At 44.1% G+C, this 19392-nt stretch overlaps 1 pseudogene; it reads right to left on the reverse strand.

Annotated features, from left to right (window-relative positions):
* Window positions 1–6702: 6702 nt before the first annotated feature.
* LOC117030807 (ornithine decarboxylase-like) lies at window positions 6703–9068 on the reverse strand (annotated as a pseudogene).
* Window positions 9069–19392: the final 10324 nt, after the last annotated feature.

The following is a 19392-nucleotide window of genomic DNA, read 5'->3' on the forward strand; positions in this document are numbered from 1 at the left end:
GGGGCCTTTTGTTATAAAGTTTGACTCCCTTTTATTTTTTCATTAAATTTAATGGGATAACGTTGGTTAATAACATTATATACATGTCAGGTGTACAACTTTATAATACGGCATCTGCATACTCTATTGTGTGCTCACCACCCAAAGTCTAGTCTCCTTCTGTCACCATATATATTTGACCCCTTTTACCCACTTTGTCCTCCCTCACTCTCCAGAGGGGTCTGGTAACCACCATTCTGTTGTCTGTAGGACTCCCTTTCAAATGTAAAAGATGTTCAATTGAAGACTTTCAACAGATAATATATTGTTGGAATTTAGTTAGGATTTTAGATCCTGTGACCTCTGCAGCACATTGAACAAATCAAATGATACTGGATGACAGTGGGATGACAGATGGCCCACTGAGTATTTCAGACCTGAGTGGGATCCCCCAATGTGTGGCAGTGTCCTAGACCCAAGCTGTACTCACAGAGTAGCCAGAAGGCTGAGCAGAGGCATTTCTGGGCTGTGACATGGGTGTAAGGACCTGACCTGGAGGGCCTTTACTTGTTACAGACAGCGTTTGGGGACCTCATTCAATATCTGCGTGGTCAGGAGGACATGCTGCATGGTCAGCAATTCATAGTGGAAGACACTTTACGACGCCATTTTTAACGCTTAACTATCCTATGATAAATGGTCATTAGGGTTGTCAATTGTGCGTTTTATATTTTTGGTAAATTTTGCAGCTTAGGCAGGTTCACATCAGCAGGAGGTAGCGAAGGTCAAGCCCTCTTGGGATTTCTAATTAGAGGGTCACGTTCGATGGCATGCGCTTCGGCCTAGATCTGAGCCTTGATCTGGGCTCTGTCCCTTACAAATAGCAAATGTGAACATTTTCCTGAGTGTCTTGTTGAAGAGATGAGCCTTTTGGATTTTGTGAGAAGGTAAGATCTCATGACAGCTTTTGAAGTTGGGGGATTTGGCACAGGATGAAACACGAATCATTCTGTATTGTGTATTAGGATGTTGTGAGGCAGTCCATTTTGTAGTTCTCTTTTTAGAGACAGCACAGCTCAGGCGTCAGCAGATGGTTGGTCAGGGCGTGGTCTGGGGCTGAGAATAGCCCATGCGTCAGCTGTCTGAGCTGGCCTTTGGGTCTCCTGTTTGAAAGGGTCCCATGCGGGGATGGGACAGCTGCTCTCCAGTGGGCTCCATCATGGGAGCTTCAAAGTGCAGGAGGCCCTTTTCTCATTTACTCATTTATTTCCGAGGCCCCCAAAGTGGCTGAGTCTGGACGAGGGGTATTTTCCTTTGACATCACAGTCTCAGCAAGGAATGAAAGACAAAGGGCAGCTACTGCTTCTGCCAGATGACTCAAGTCTGGCTTTATCCTGAAGATGCCATCTTTACTGTAGCAAGGAGGCGTCTGTGGCCACGCTGAGCCTCCATGACCCAGCCATACTGGGAAGCTCTCCGAAGGGTCATCAGATCAGAACAAGTGAGTTCAGTCTCCAGTAAGGCCCAATGTGCGACCAGCAGTAGTCTCATGGAGGACGTCCGGGAGCTGGGACAGGCAGGTGTTTGTAACAGGAACTCATGGGCAATTGGTGGTCATCCTGTAGGTGTCTTCTGAGGGGGCGGGAAGAAAGCCTCAGACCTCATCAGAACCCCGAGGTGACAATTTCATGATGGCACCCAGGTAGACAGGTGAGCAAGTGGCAGATGGCCTCCTAGCAGCTCCTACAAGCCTCCCCCTTGAGTGTCCGGGAGAATCACAGCTTCCTGCTGAGACTCAGATGAACTGCAGGTCAACCTCTTCCTGAGTGGCCTGTGTGGACAGGTGCGGGGTCACCAGGGCACCTTGGAGTCTTGAAGGCTTGTGCTGAGGTGGGCCCCATTTATAATGAGCAAACTTAGGAGAAATTGGGTAAATGGGTTTTAATGAGATTTGTAAATGGGAATATGTCACTTCAAAAACCCAAAGAGACCCAAGAAATCTTATTAGAAAATGCTTTAATAAGCATTTGGGTGTCTTATGTGGAAAGTGTCATCAATAAAATGTCACACCTGGATTCTGGGGGACAACTGCATACAACGAGATCCTGTCCACACAGGTTATATGCCAAGGCTAGAGTGTTCAGGTGTCCAAGGGAGCCAAACACAGCTGTAGTGTGCTCATTCGAAGGCGAATACAAATTGTAGACGGAGCCTGTCTGAGCTCTGGCCCCTTGGCACCTTCCCTCACCATGATTCTGGTCTCAGCTGGCTGAATTCAAGACAGAGGCTTGGTGAAATCCAGTAGAACCAACATAAAGTGGTGTATCCAGAGTGCAAGTGTGCCAGCAATGGGCTGCCACCCAAGGCCCCTGCCTGTAGAGCGGACCCAGTTAGCAAGCCGAGAGACAGAAGAAAGATCCACGGCCATGGTCATTGTCTGGGCCCTGTTCTCAGCACTAGGTGTTTTTAGTTGGGCGCTTGGCATCCCCTGCTGGACGTTGGGCAGCCCCCTGCCCAGAGATTGATGGCGGTTGGAATGAATGACCCATCAGCACCATGGACTTGAAATAAAATTAATTACTGACATAATAAACAGCAGAAGGATTCCCCAAGGAAAAGGCTCAGGTTGGGTCTGGAGCAAAATAAGGGCAGGGGAGGGGCAGGTGGCTGCATCATACTTTTGATGTAGGGATCCGGTACCCAAATGATATAGGATTCTGATGTCTGGTGCCCGGAGATCTGGGTCTCACATACCCGAAGAACGAGAACGCAGACTCGGAAGGAGAGGTGGAGGAGCAAAGATTTTCAATGAAGTGAAAGTACAGCTCTCTGGCGAGAGGGGTACTCTTGCGAAGTTGGGATGCCCACTGGCTAAGGCAAAAGGCTCTTATTTCATCCTTTTCCTTGTATGTTTGGGGAAGGAAGCTGGTGCCTTCCAATGGATTCTTTCTATCAGAGTTGCTCTGTTTGTCCAACCCTAAGGGATTTACAAAATAACCCATTTACTCCCCGAGCACAATTGCGTTGTTGCCCTGGAGTTCCAAGATGTGGCTGCCCTTGTTTATTCTACCAGGGGCTTCCCTGTTTATCTGACCACATGATAGCTATCCTGTCTCACTTTGAGGGTACAGCCTGGGTGGGGACAGAGTGCTGCTTAAGGCATGGAAAGAACAGGGACCTGAAAACCAGCTTGCTGAAAAATGGAGCGGTCCCTATGATGTATTGTTGATTAGACACGCAGCTCTAAATCTTGCCAGAGAGATGCCTTGGATTCACCACACGCGAGTGAAGCAAGCTCCTGCAGAGGAAACACCCGAGTCCAGCGAGCCTGCATGGACTTGTGCACCCACTGAAAACTTAAAACTACTCTTCAAAAAAACAACTAAGAGGTACTGGGAAAGTTGTAGAGGTTTGTGAGGAAAAGAATCTTAAGAGAATGTATGTATGGTTAAGCTAAATGATTAATTAAGTACATTTAAATATCAAAAGTAAGCTGGTGCAAAATTAGAGTTGTAGCTGTCTCTCTCCGCTAATAAGTAAAACAAAGTTTGTTAGACTGTTGGTCTACTACTGATACTATGAAAAAGTTTTCTGCCTATAAAACAAAGATTGTGGGTTATCAATTTTCTATGTTTTATATTGTTTTAATTAGGCCCTTGGTTTCTCTATAGTAGTGAGGACTATGTTTTGCTAATAATTATATAAGCTTCTGTGTTCTAGGACTGCTGGAGTTCATGTGCCCTCCTTGGTGTCAGAACATAGGCCAGTGTAAGGAAGTTTGGCCTGATGTTTTCCCTAACCCGATAGGATATTATAATGGTCTGGCCCACTGTTACATCCCTGATAAAGAGGCTCAGATCCTAAGAGAAGGCCAGGGAATTTGTTTAAATGTCTTTAACAACCGAGACAGGGAAAACAAAGGAAGAAAGGAACAGTGAGACTGGAGATGAAGCCAGAGACAGGCCAGATTTTTGGCTGCAGTTAATAGACAGGCCAAAGCCACCTCAGGGCCACCCTGGCAGGCCCAGAAGAGACACATCAGGTAAAAAAGCCTGCTTTGGATATGGAAGCCCCAACCACTGGAGGAAAGGGCGTCCCAATCCTACAAAGCAGCCATGTCCCCTGTGCAAACTAGAGGGCATTGGAGGAGGGACTGCCCCCTGTTCTGAAGGGAACAGGGACCAACTCCTTCCCTGCAAATGGCTGTAATTAACTGATGGGCCTAAAGTGCCCAGTGGCTCCCGAGAAGAAAGAGGTCATGCTCGTCACAGGGGAGGAACAGTGGATGACCCTTGACGTGGCAGGTAAGCGTGTTACCTTCCTGATTAACATGGGAGCCACTGTCTTAACCACTCACTCTGGACTTATTTCCTTAAAACCTACTCATCAGTGAAGACACATAGAGCCCCCAGATTTGGGCTCATGTTACCATTGGCCTATACCTTAGAGGAAATGTCAAAGGAGCAAATCAGACTTTAAAAGCACTCTGGAAAAGTTTTGTCAGGAGACCTCTAAGCCCCGGCTCTAATTGCTTTCCATTGCTTTCGATTCTGACCTTAATTCTATTATTTCCTATGTTATTGACTTGGAAGAGGTTCAGCAGGCACTCAGGAGATATGGGGACTGGCACCTCCCCAAGGCCGACCCTTCTACTCATTGTAGGGGACCAAGTGCTGTTAGAAGCCCAGAAGGGGAGGGAGAGGCCCCTGACAGACCAGTTAGCTCCTAAATGGAAGGCACCCTTTGCAGTTCTTCCAAGCATCCCAACTGTCAGTCGGGCTTCAGAGAGTCAGCAGCTGGGTTCGCTCCCCTCAGATCAAACCTGTTTCATTTAAGTCTCCATAGGACTCCCCAGAAAGGAAGGCTGTCCCTCCTGTTCCTGTGAGCCAACTAAAGATTTTAAACTTCACTTCAAACAGAAAAACAAGTTAGTCTCCCAAGGCTGATAAATACTAATGACTGCTGGAGCTGCTCATTACGCCTTTCTGTTGGGCCTATAATAACATGATAGGATATTATAATGGTCTGGCCCACTGTTTTGGGTCTAGTTTTCCTCTTTACTTGTGCCCCACCTGGGATTCCCATTTAACGCCTTTCCATGATTTTTAGTCCCTTTGTCTCTCTTCTTCCCCAGCTCCTCTGGGGGGGGTGGGGGAGGTCACTTTATTGACAATTGTGCTCTTTGGCCTTTGTCCTTTGGTCTCAAATTGTCAGGTTTGCATCACCTAGGACAGAACAGCTTCATCTCCAGATGGTCACCAGACAGGTTTCCAACTCGTCCCTCCTGAGAATGACAAGCCATGTCAGCAGCCGCTTGACCAAGTAGCCTGGTTTTTTCCTCTTGCAGTTCTCGCATAGCTCCCTCCCTGCTATAATAGAACAGCAAAGAACTCGTGTGCCCATAGGCAGGGACGACGCCCACTCTCAGCGGGAAGTAGCAATATTGTCTTAATCTGTTTATCAGGAGTAATGTAGCTGTTTGTTTCCTCTAATCTAACCTTACTGATTTTATAGAAATAAAATGAACAAAGGACAGGGGGTATAGTGACAGTGACCCTATATCTTCTATTTTTGAAATTTAAACCTCTGATGGAATGCGATTTGACAGTGGTTTGGCTTGGGACTTTTTGAAAAATGTTTTCCCTTTCTTTTCCTCTCTCTCCTCCCACCAAATCTTGATGACTCTGTCTGTTTACTGTGCATTTACTAGGCATACCAGCTCCAATGATTCTGTTTACCTCAGACCAGTGTGCATACCTGGCCTAATAACTTGGGAGGGGTTTTTTTTTGCATCTGTGTGGGATTCACTCCTGACCCGGGAGCAGATGGACCTCTGGGAAGTGCTTTTTCCTGAGGTGGCCTGGCCAACTTCTCCTTCCTTTGTTTTGTTCCTCCTTGCGTGTCTATAAAACCTTTGGCGGTATTAAGAGGGGGAAGGCAGTCTTTGTGACAGGTAATCCACTGTCTTCCCTTAATGCTGGCATTTTGGAATAAAACTGCTTATCTTTCCACCAATCTTGCCTCTTGAGTTTTGGCTTTTGTGTGGCAAAGAGCTGGACCTTTTGCACGGCAACAGTGTCACCTGCAGTTATGTAAAAAGTGGAAAATGTGTCTGGGGATTCTCAAGTCAAGTGCTGAAGGCACTGCCTGGTTTCTTCCCGTTGTTTATAGTGAAATGCAAGAGAAGATAAGTGGAAGGGAGGACTGTCAATCAAAAGATCCAGGACTTACAAAGCCACAGGCAACAAAAGAAAAAAATAGACAAATTGGACTTCATGAAAATGTTAAGATTCTGTGCATCAAAAGACACTATCCACCCCACAGAATGGGAGAAAATATTTGCAAATCATCTACCTGGTAAGGAATTAATATGTAAAGTATATAGAGAGATCCTAAAACTCAATGAGAAAAAAACAACCAATCTGAAAATGGGCAAAGCACTTGAATAGACGTTTCTTCACAGACACGCAGAGAGCCAACAAGCGCCTGGAAATATGCTCAATAACACTAGTCAATTATGTCTGACATAGTAATTTTATGTTTGTGTGTTTTATGTTTATTTTAAAAATCTAGGGGAAAAAGGAGCCTGGCTTTTAAGATTCCAGGCAGGAAAAGACGCTATAATTAAGAAAAGGCTTTTGAGCACTGTGAGGAAAAAGTTGTGACCGAGAGATAAAGCCAAGATTGTGACCATGTTGTTGAACAATGGAGCCTCCAGGAAGCTTAAGGGCTGTAGGTCCTCAGCCTTCTCAGCTGGAGCCCAAGACAGAAAAGGGGTCAGAAAGTTCTGTGGAGGTACCTTTCATTAAATGGACTGAACCTCGATGAGATTTACAGAATTTCCACCATGTTTTTAAGAAAATTTGCCAGCTGGGACTGAAAAGACTCAGACAATACAAAACAAAGGGCCTTCAGAGCCCAAAATTCTCCTGGCAAGAAGCAGGCTGAGAAAACCACTCAGCAGCAAACATGTGCCCCCTTTACTGAAATAGGAAGGATGAGTCAGAGGACCAAGATCCAGAGAGCAGAGTCAAGAGCAATGGAGAATTCTTCCAAGACTTTGGAATCTGATCAAAGAACTTTGGAACCTTTTGATCAAAGAACGTCCAACATTTTCCTGGCTGGATTTCAGAATTGCTTTGGACCAGTCCAGCCTTATTGTGCCTCCCTCCCATATCCTCCCTCTTTGAACAGGAATGTCCATAGCAGTTATCCTACACTGAGGTGATGAGTCTGTAGTCAAGGCATCAGCCAGAATGCCAATGTGAACATTAATAAAGGGAAACCTCACTAAAATAAAGTCGGGAGACTGAAGTGGAGCTCTCACACACTACGACTCCATGTCAATTATAGGAAGAATTGAAGAATTGTCAACTACAGCTTCCGCACAAGGAATCAATTACAGGCCCCAGCAGGAAAATCCGTACATTGCCTCTCCTACAGGAAGTCGATGACCCCAGCAACTCAACTAATGAGAAACTATCATCTCCCCAACTCTTGCCTTTCTCCAGTGAACTTTCAAACACAACAACCCTTCCAACGTCCTCCTTTTTCTCCATAAAATAACTTTTCTCTCCTTTGTTCACTGGACTTGCCCAGGGCTTTTGCTATCGCTTACTTGTCCCTCATTGCAATTCTTTATTGTTCTCGAATAAACTTTCTTTTGCTGGTAAAATAACGGACTGTTTTATTTTTAAGGTCAACGCTAGCTGTCTCAAGGCTCAGATGGGAGAGGACCCACTTCCAAGCTCCCTCCCCTGGCCGTTGGCAGGATTCAGTTCCTTGAAGTCTCTTGGGCTAAGGGCCTCAGTTCCTCACTGGCTGTTGTCTGGAGGTCACCTTCAGTTCCTGCCATGCGGCCTTTCCATGGGGCAGCTCACAGCAGGGCAGCTGGCTTCATCAGAGTACACAGCCACAGGGACCAGAAAGAGCAGGAGCAAATGGAATCATAGTCTTTTGTTTTTGTGGAGGTGAAACTCAAATAACATACAACTAACCATTTTAAAGTTACAATTCAGTGGCGTTTTCTGCACATATGAGGTTGTGCAAACACCGTCTCTTTCTAGTGTCAAAACTTTTCCATCACGCCAGCAGAACACCCCACGCCCAGTGAACAATCACCTGGCATTCGCCCATCCCCCCACCTCAGTCCCTTGGTCACCATCATTCTGCTTTCTGTCTCCATAGATTTGCTTATTGTAGACATTTCATACGGGTTTTTCTGGCTATGACTAACTGCATAGATGAAAACTGATGCAACATACCTCCCTGGCTCTGCGGAGTCTCATTCCTGAGTGTGACGGAAAGTACTTGTTCAGTGGTGGCTTGATGACACCGGTGACCTCTTCAAATCTAAGCTTTACATCCTCAGTTCCAGGAAAGCCAGCACCGATACCAAGCAGATACATGTAGAAACCAACCTTAGCTGCCATGTCAAAGGCACAGCAAGCATCCGAGGTGGCTTGCTGGAAGGCCCTGTGGGTCAGTACCGACACTACCCACGTGGAAGCTGACACCAGGGACATCAACATTGAACTTTTTTTGCTCATTCCCTGAGCAGCCTGCTGGTTTGGAGGGTAGCACCGAATTTCACTCTGAGGTGACAGAGTGCTTTGGAATCAACAGCGGCGATATGGAAAACCAACTTTGCCCTTGAATGTACCTTGCAACTTCCATCAACTCCACTGCACTGTCAAAAGTCATCATCTGGACTCCATTATTGGCAGCATGTTTAATCTGAGACACTTGTTTATGAGAATTTGCATATAGAATGTTCTCTGGGGACACCCCAATACTTGGCACAGTCTTGCTGGCACAGTCAGATCCTATCCTGATGGCAACTAGGGACTTCACTATGGTTCTACTCTCATTGCTTTTGAGTTCATAAAAGAGGGTGCTCCGAGGAAGAGCTTTTAACTGTTTCTGATGTTTCTTTAGAGTGTTTCCCAGGCCCGCAGCATAGAAGGCAGGTATCCTTACCATCATGAGAAGAAAGTTCATTCGTGTTTTTGGGGTCCAGAATGTCCTTGGCAGTAAAGTCTTCATAAGAGGAAATGGCAGTCATACTCTTCATTACTAAAGCTGTTCATGGTTTCTGGATGTCCTTAAGGAAAACTAAGAGACGGAACTTAGAGAAATGATTTTCACAGCTTTTCACAAAAGGCGATTATCCAGGAATTGTAAGTCATGCTGAAGGTGGGTATTCTCTCGGGGCACCAGTAGAATTGTTCTCATAAACAGACACAGAATTTGCTCAGGGGTGACTGAAGCCCATCCCATGGGGATGTTACCGCCAGAGAGCATGGTGGACCCAAGGCTGCCAGCTGGCTCGCTCCTGTGGTGGACGGCTGGCCCGAGGTGGCCCAGAAGTGCCAGCAGAGGGGACTGACCTGCAACTGATTTTTGAGTGCTGATTTTGTACCCCATAACTCTGCTGCATTTATTTACTAGCTCTAGTAGTTTGTGTGTGTGTGTGCCTGTGTGTGTATTCATTGGGATTTTAATATGTAGAATCATATCACCTGCAAATAAAAATTGTATTACTTCTTACTTTCCAATTTGGATGCTTTTTATTTATTTTTTCCTACAGAATTACTCTGGCTAGGACTTCCAGTAAAATATTGAAGAGCAGTGGTGAAAGTGGGCCTCCTTGTCTTGTTCCTGATCTTAGGGGGAAAACTTTCACTCTTTCACTGCTGAGAACTAAGTTAGCTGTGGAATTTTTATAAATGCCCTTTATCGTGTTAAGAAGTTCCCTCCTAGTTTGGTGTTTTTCTTTCTTCCTTCCTTCCTTCTTTCCTTCTTTCCTTCCTTCCTTCCTTCCTTCCTTCCTTCCTTCCTTCCTTCCTTCCTTCCTTCCTTTCTTATGAACAGGTGTTGAATTTGTTGATTTTTTTATCTCTATGGATATGATCATGTGTTTTTTTCCATTCATTTTATTAATGTGGTGTATTGCATTGGTTGGTTTTCTTATGTTGACTCACCTTTGCTTTCCTGGGATAAATTCCCACTAAGTCATGGTGTATACTCCTTTAAATGTTCTATGAATCATAATCCTTTAAATCCTAGGCTTATCCCTGACATCCCATCACTTTTGCTGTATTCTGTTCTTTAGAAGCAACTCAGGAGGCCCAGCACAGCCTCTGGGGACATGATTAGAACACAGAGACATGAGTACCCAGAGGCAAAGCTCAGTGGGAGCCTTCCTAGAAGCTCACACAGTCGCCTTAGGAGTCATTATATTATTCTCTGCTCGTTTACGCACACATATGACAATAACAACAACAAAGAAATCTTTAGGCCAGTTGGGTTTATAGGTAGACTTTTTACCAAACAGTCAAGGGACAGACAATCCCAATCTTACATGCATTTTCCAGAGAACAGAAAAGAGAGAATGTTCTCCAATTTACTTCACAAAGCTAGTCCATCCTTGATACAAAAAAAAAAAAAAAAAAAAAAAAAGAAGTAAGAGAAAAGAAATGGTAGGTCAATTTCATGTATGAACAGAGATGTAAAAGTGCTTAATATTTTATTTTATAATATTGTAAAATTAATCTTACAATACACAAAAAACAATGTCTTCTATTATAACTCAACGTATTAGTAAATTAAAGGAGAAAAGGCATATGATCATTTCAACAAAGAGAAAACATTCGATAAAATTCAGTATCCATTCATAATTTAAAATAAACAAAACAAAGCAAGATTCCTCATCGAGCTAGGTATAAGAGGGAATTTTCTTCACCTGTTAAAGAAATCTTCCAAAAACCTACAGAAAATATACTTAAAGATGAATTGTTAGACATAGTTCTACTAAAAACAAGGACTAGACAATAATTCCCACTGTCATTTGCTTCTATTCAACATTGTACTGGAGGTCAAAGTCCACGTGATAAAACAAGAAAAAACAATAAAGTGTTAGAATTAAAAAGGAAAAAGCAAAACTGTCAATTTCCACAGATGTTATCTTCATTTAAATGAAAACCCCATTACTGTTAGAAATAATAATAAAAATCAGATTAATACAAAGAAGTAAATTGCACTTTCATACTCCACCTACACATTTCTAGAAAGTGTAATTTTTAGAATAGGAAAAAAAACACACTACTTAGGTATACAGCTAACTAAAGATGTGCTAGTGGAAAAAATTACAATATTGTATTGAAAGACATTAACAAAGAGCTAAACAAGTGGAAAGATATACCATGTTCATGGATGAGAAAATTCATAAATGTGTCAGATTCACCAAAAATGATCTATAAATTTAAACATTTCGGATCAAGATCCCAGTGGAAATTTTCATGGAACTTCATGAGCTGATTCTAATATGTTTATGGAAAATAAATTGGCCAAAAATAAGCCAAGATAATTTGGAAGAAAAGCAAAGTAGGGAGACTTGTCCTAGTCAATTTCAAGACATTTTGTTAAACTATAGTATTTAAGACAGTATGGTATTTGTATAACAGAGAAATAAAAAATATCAATGGGACAGAGTATACGGCCCAGAAATAGACTTAACCACAAATGATTTATCATCCAGCCAATTGCTAGTACAACTGGTTATTTTTATGGGAAAAAAATTAAATTAGCTCTCTACCTCACACCATTCACAAAAGTAAATCAATCCCAGCAGAATTCAACATGAAAAGCCAAGTTTTGGGAGCAAATACCTCCCTTCTCCCAATTTTTTATAACCTTTGGGTAGAGAAAGATTCCTTAAACAAGGTATAAAAAGCATAAATCTTAAAGAAAAAAAGTAACTTGGACTACATATTGTCAAATAAACTACATCTTTAGCCAAAGACACTGAAAACACACTTACCTTTGAACAAGTTGGATTGATTGCTGGTGAGAGCTTGGGGAACTGATAGGTGTCTCAGTAAGAGGGACTCGTAGAATTTGGGTTTGTGTGTGTATGTGTGTGTGTGTGTCTGTGTGTGTATGTGTGTGTGTGTGTCTGTGTGTGTGTATGTTTAATAAATTTTATTGGGGAGTATTGGGGAACAGTGTTTCTCCAGGGCCCATCAGCTCCAAGTCATTGTCCTTCAATCTAGTTGTCGAGGGTGCAGCTCAGCTCCAAGTCCACCAGCAAACTTCTTGTTGAGAGCTTGTGCTCTAACCATCTGAGCCATCTGGCTGCCCCTAGAATTTGTTTTTGTGTCAGGAAATTTGGGGAAAGCCTTAAGGAAATTGGGTTTTACTCTGGACTGGGTGCTATTAGAAGAAGGGATGTTTTTATAAATCCTATCTATAGAGATGCAGACTAGCGTGAGGGTCAAGCTACAATTGGTCCAGCAGCAACAGTGACTCAGATCAGCCAGGATAAAGGAATATTAGGTCATTTGTGTGATCTGACCATGGTCATGTTTGTCTGTGTTCAGTCGTGTGTATGGAACGGTCTTGTTTTTGTCTTCATGCATTATGGGCACAGAATGGCATTGCTGGATATTGCTGTTCTGTGAAATTGTTCACATTGGACAGGAGAACACGTTCTAGCTGGTAGAGCCAACCCAGCTCCTGGATGTCAGGCTTGCTTTTCTCTTCCTCAACATTAAGATCTAATGCACAAAAGCTACTATAATCAGCGTGGGAAGACAAGCTGTCAACTCAGAGAAGAGGTTATCAAGAGGTTTACTTGGCTTCTAGTAAGGAGCTTAGAAGTTACTACTCCATTTTAACAAGTACAAAGCGGAAATACAACTCTTCTTGGATCTGTCAGAGAAATGAGGTCACAGTGCAAAGTGCTGCCCCCCGCCCCCAAAGTGGAGAGACAGACAGATACAGAGAGCCACAACTCTCCAGAGCAGAAACACAGCCTCTGAACAGAAACCTCTGCAGACACCAATGTTGGGTAGGAAAACCTGAGCTGTAACTGAAGAATTTCTGGAGGCTCAGTGTGGACAATTCTGAGAACTAAAAACTCCAGGGGAACCCAGTCATAACGAAGCCCCCCACACTTTTGTGAGTTTGACCTCTGAGAGCTCCACCAGGTCCTCATAATAAATATAGGAGAAAAATCTCCTAGTGCTTCTGGCAGAGGGAGGGAGAAAGGAAACACCTGAAAAATACCAGAATATTCTGTTCTTCTTAGCAAGCCCTGCCCTCAGGGGAAACTACTAGAGTTTAACCTACCTGGAGGGAGGATAGGTTAAGCCCCAACTCCAGCCTCCTTTAGCCTTCCCTGTGGAGTAAGGAAAATACTGAACTCCAGGCCACTCTAGCCATCCTGTTCCATCTAAGGGTGGTAGAAGGGAATGGAGAAGCTCTGTGAAGTTCAGAGTCCAGGCGCACAGCCTCACCAAAAGATGGAGACCTAATTGTGGGACCACAGAAAGCTTCCTCTCCTTGGCCACTTTACCTCTACATTTCTAAAGACCTATTTACCACAGTTCCTTTTACCCAGTGCATCACGTCTGCCTTTCAGAAAAAGATTACAAGGCATACGAAAAAGCAAAAAAAAGGTTTCAAGACACTGAACAAGCATCAGAATTCAGACTCGGATATGACGAGAATGTTAAAATTATCAGATGAGGAATTTTTTAAAACTATGACTAACATGCTAAAGGCTTTAATGGAAAAAGTAGACAACATACAAGAGCAGATGGATAACGTAAGCAGAAAGATGGAAATCTTGAGGAAGAATCAAAAAAGAAATGCTAGAGACTAAAAAAAGATACTGTAACAGAAATGAAGAATACCTTTGATGGGTTTCTTGGTAGACTGGACATGGCTAAGAAAAGAATCTCTGAGCTTGAGGATATGACAACAGAAACTTCCTAAAATGAAGAGCAAACAGGAGACTGGAAAAAAATAAAACAGAACAGAATATCCAAGAACTGTGAGCCATCTACCAAACATGGAACATGTGGGCAGTGGGACTAATCAGAAGGGGAAGAAAGAGAGAAAGGAACAGAAGCGATATCTGCAGCAATAATGACTGGGAATGTTGGCAGACTATTAGCCATAAAGCTACAGTAAATAAGACAGTGCGGAATTGGTGAAAGAATAAACAACCCGATTTAAAAATGGGCAAAAGACCTAAACAGACATCTGACCAAAGAAGACATACAGATGATAAACATGCACATGAAAAAATGTTCAACATCACGTGTCTTCAGGGAATTGCAAATTAAAATGATGAGATACCATTACACACATGTTAGAACGGCCAAAATCCAGAACAGTGACGACACCAAATGCGGGCAAGGACGTGGAGCAACAGGAACTCTCATCACCGGCTGGTGGGAACGCAAAATGGTGCAGCCACTTTGGAAGACAATTTGGCAATTTCTTACAAAACTAAACATACTTTTAGCATACAATCTAGCAATTGTGTTCCATGGTATTTACCCGAAGACACTGAAAACTTATGTCCACACAAAATCCTGCACACGATGTTTACAGCAGCTTTCTCCATAACTGCTAAAACTTGGAAATAATCAGAATGTCCTTCAGCAGGTGATGGATAAAAAAACTATGGTCCATCCAGACAATGGAATACTACTCAGCACTAAAATCAATGAGCTCTCAGCCGTGAAAAGTCATGGAGGAATCTTAAACGTTATTACAAAGTCAAAGAAGCCAGTCTGCAAACATTACATACTGTGTGATTCCCACTATATGACATTCTGGAAATGGCAAAACTACAGAGACAGTAAAAAAGTAAGTGGTTAAGTGGGAGGCAGGAATGAATAGGCAGAGCACAGATGACTCTTAGGGCAGTGAAACTATTCCGTATAATACAAGGGTGGATACATGTCCTTATACAGCTGTCCAAACCCAGAGAATGTGCACCACCAAGAGTGGACCCTCACGTAAACTGTGGACTTTGGGTGATAATGACGTGTCCGTGGAGGTTCATCGATTGTGACAAATGCACCACTCTGGTGTGTGTGTGTGTGTGTGTGTGTGTGTGTGTGTAGGGGGGAGAGACAAGAGGTACATGGGAAATTTCTGTACTTCCTGCTCAATTCTGCTGTGAACCTAAAACTGCTCTAGAAAACAAAGTTTAACTTAAAAAAAAAAGAGATACTTGGCCAAGGATTACTATTGCGAAGATATAAATAATTCCTGCAAATCAATAAGACAAATGAAAAACAACACATTAGAAAATAAAGCAAAAAACTGAACCGGCAAGAAGCCTGAATAGCACATAAGCAAATGAAAATATGCTCAACGTTAATAACAACTGATAAAATGTAAAATAAAGCAGTTGTACGATACCTTCATATACCCATTGTGTCAGTTTCCCAGAATTGCTATAACAAATACCACAAACTCGGCCACGAAAAAATAGGTATTTATTCTCTCATGGTTCTGGAGGCCAGAAGTCTGAAATCAAGGTGTCCCAGGGTCGTACTCCTTCTGCAGGCTCTCGGGGAGGCTCCTTCCTGCCTCTTCCAACTTCCAGTGGCGCCACACATTGCTTGGCTTCTGGCTGTGTCACTGCAGTCTCTGCCTCGTCCTCACCAGGGCCTTCTGTCTCAAATATCTCTTTGTTTCTCTTAGGACACTTGTCATTGGTTTAGGGCCTACCCAGTCAATCATGGATAATTTCATCTCAAGATCCTTAACTTAATTATACCTGTAAAGACCCCTTTTCCAGATAAGATCACAATCATAGATTCCAGGGGTTAGGACATGGACATACGTTTGTGTGTGGGGGGCACCATGCAACCCACTACAGTCATTGGTAAAAAGTAAAAAGTCCAACAATACCAAGTGTTGGAGAAGACACAAAGCAAAGAGAACTTTCATAGTGTTAGGAGAGTTTTAATTAGTCTCTTTGGAGGCAATGTCCAGGCCACATACAGCAATACCTGGGAAAGTTAAAGTGTACACTACGTATCCCTACCTATTTCACTCCCAGATACACACCCAAGGGCAACACAAAGACACAGGCACCCAGGGGTACTTGCAGCCACGTTTGTAATCGCCAAATAGGGAGCACTCCCTAATGCCCATCAACAGTGGGCCAACTGTGGTGTGTTTATTCAACACCAGTCAGGGTGGGCAAACCTCAGAAATAGGATGCTGAGAAACAAAGCAAGTTGTGTTACCATCGGCAGAAAGAACAGGGCCTCAAGGAGAGAGGGAAGGAAACAAAGGAAGGAAGAGATGAGATCATTCTGAAGAAAAGATGCAGCTACAGCTAACCATAACTATTAGCATTGCGGGCAGGGAAAAATCTCTACCTCGTGTCGCCATCACAGTTCTGACACGGGTCACGTAAAAACAAGGGAATCCCACCTCCCCACAGAATGAGTGGTCAGCGAGGACAGCAGGGACCCTCCCTGAGAACGCCTGCCACACCACCCCTAAATCTTGAATATCTCACGCCCTTATTCGAATAAAACCCCAAGCCTCTTTGTTCTTCGGTGCAGTTGCTCTTCCTCTGTCCATTCTCACGCCATCTTGAGAGTGTCCTGTCCTATTTCCTTTCTTTTCATAAACCCACTGCTCGCTCGGCTCTGTTTGTGTTGCTTAGTTGGTACGTCCTGGAATTCATTACTGTGACGTTTACCGAGGAACTTTGTTTTCTGGTAACAGTTATGAAAAGATCAGTAGAATCCAACACTCAAGGTCTGATGTTTAAAAATATGCAAAGTAATCCTAAGTAAATGTTCAACGATGGCAGACTTTGGTTTGAAATCTCCTCGGGAGATTCCTGGGTGTGATCTGAAACCTGCCCCTTAGGAAGAGGGCAGGGAATGGGTAGAGAAAGAGTCAGGTCACTGCAGATCCGTAGGTGGCAGTTTTAATGACCAAGAAATTTACTCAACAGGCTTGTCTTGGGCGGCGTCCGAACAAAGAGATAATCCACCCCCACTGCCAAATCTTAAATGTTTGTATACATGCCTTCCCAGGGTTCAGTCACAAGTACTATCCACATGGTCTCAACACCACTTACAATCTTACGGCCGTGTCAAGTTATTTTCTCCATAAAAAAATGTTTCTCTCCTTTGTTTGTTGGACTTGCCTATGGTTTTTGCTATAGCTTGCTTGTCCCAAATTGCAATTCTTTGCTGTTACCAAATGAACCCATTTTTACTGGTATTAGGTTGGTGCAAAAAAAAAAAAAAAAAAGATTGAAAAATCATCGCAAAACCACAATTACTTTTGCACCAACCTAATAAAATAACTGACTTTTATTTTTAAGGTCACCAGGCCTGAGAGCCTCGGGAAAGAGCATGGCCCTGCAGCTCTTCTGGCCTCCACCGTGAGGCAATACATTTCTGTTGTCTTCAGCCCCCATGTCTGTGGTCGTTCTTGTGGCGTGGAATTCACCCCTGGTCATCCACAAAAAGTGAAAGCATTCACAGACTCTACAAAGTGGGAGAGTGAGGAAAAAGGATTTTATTAAAGTTAGGAAGAGAGAAAATGCCCATGGCAGTGTCCAAAAATGTCCAAAAATGACGGCTGCCATGGGTTGTAAGGAGAGAAACACTGGTGGGAGGGGATGGGTCACTGTGTCAGAGTCCAGAGTCTGAGAGTGGACAGCTGCTGAGACGGACAGTGTCATTGCGGGGTCTCCGATCCCGTTCCCCGCACAAGAACGCAGGACATGGTGAGGCCAAAAAGGAACAACAACGGAGCCATAGACAGGGGATTCATACCACTATATTCTCGATGGCGGCTGATCGAGACCCAAAAGCAAACATCCACCAGCACCCCAAAAAGAGGCCTTCCTGCACCCCAGTTTCGCTGGTGGCTGGACAAGACACAGGAAGTAGGAGCAACACGATCCACAATCCACTTGCTAACTGCACTTGCTAGCCGCAATCCGCCATCTGCTTCTCTGCCAACCAACCCCCACTTGCTAGCGTAGCCACGGCAGTTATATCAGTGGCTAATGGCTAACCGGTAACAGCTGATGGCCAACCAGCCACAGTGGATGGCCATCTACTACCCGAGCCAGCACCTTTCCACGTGAGGTCAAGAGCCTGGAAACTGCTCTCTGGGACTCTGTCCCCACAGAGGGGTAAGAGAGAAATACTGGGAGACTCCTTTGCCAGGATAGAGCCTGACAGGCAGCTGCACTAACTGCAGGTTAGCTTTTTCTTATACAGGAAAGGGGAGTCGGTCAGGCAGGATTGAGGGCTGACATCCTTCCTGGGGTCTGGTTTGTTTGAAGAGGATGTTATCTTCAGATTCTGGACTCGGGCTTGGCCGTCATGGTCTGGGACTTGAATATATCACTAGTAAAAACTGCCGGGGAGTTGTAAATTGGATTCCAGGGTCCGGGCACCCGAGGATTAAGAAATTGCTCTTTTCCATGTTAGGATGTTGTTAATTAACGAGGTATGGGGAGCCTTGAGAAAGGGAACACACAGAGTTCTTCAGTTAATCAGTAGGGGAGAAACAAATAGAAAATAGCTGAATGTCAGGATGGACCAAAGTGCATACAAACTAGGTTTAGTTACAGGTGGCTAGACAGCAAGCTACGTGGTGAGTTAAACTGCAAACTAGCTAAGTCTAAGTGCCTTATCGATGCCCTGAATTTCACCCTTACAGTCATCCCGTTACAACAGCCCCAGGAAACTAACACAATGGGTATGCAAAGGCGTCTTACAATTGTTTCATTTTACATTTTACTGACTGGAGGTTGAGCATATTCTCATTTGCTTATGGGCTCGCTCTTCAGGCTTCTTGTGGTTCAGTTTTCTTTTGTTTTAATAGCTTTATTGCTATACAGTTCACCCATAATCTAGTGGTTGGAGGTGCCGGACCTCCTCAATGGCTGCACCTCACCCCCTACCCTGACTTCCCTTCCTGGCATCATGTTGGCACTGACATCTGAAGCTATTAAAGATGAAGGCTCAGGGTTTGTTGTGAGCTCCCTCTGGGCTGGCTCCAATCACAGCCAAGGAGGACCTCAGACAAGCGCACACAGGTTCTCACACGCTCTGCCTGGAACCAGAACCTAGTAGGTGCCTTAGAAACACTTGCAGAAATATCAGGGGCCCACATTTAGGAACACTGATTTTGTGCCAGGAGCTGTGCTGTTTCTGGTCTATTCTTTTATCTTCCCATGTGATCCTCTCAAGAACCATGACAATTAAGCACTGCTGTTACCTCAGAGAGGCTCAGAGAGGTTAAGTAACTTGCCCAGGGTCACACAGTAAATAGGAGACTAAAGGAACAAAGGAACGCTGCACTACACTGCAGCCACAGGTGCCCTGGCCCATTCATGCTCTCGCTGCCACAGCTATGGCACCTTCCTCTGTCCTGAGGGTGCCAGTCGGGCACATTAGGAGAATGCAAATACAGGAACTCTGTGGTGTAGGGTTGGGGAGGGGGGTAGACATGAGGACTTGGTGGGCTGTAGAGCTCAGGTGGCTGAGGGCTTTCTGGAGAAGGCAGCCTTTGCTGCCACGGTCCCGCTGATATTTTCATTGTGTAATTCCCTCCCAC

The sequence above is a fragment of the Rhinolophus ferrumequinum genome, chromosome 11 (assembly GCF_004115265.2).
Source record: "Rhinolophus ferrumequinum isolate MPI-CBG mRhiFer1 chromosome 11, mRhiFer1_v1.p, whole genome shotgun sequence".
NCBI lineage: Eukaryota > Metazoa > Chordata > Mammalia > Chiroptera > Rhinolophidae > Rhinolophus > Rhinolophus ferrumequinum.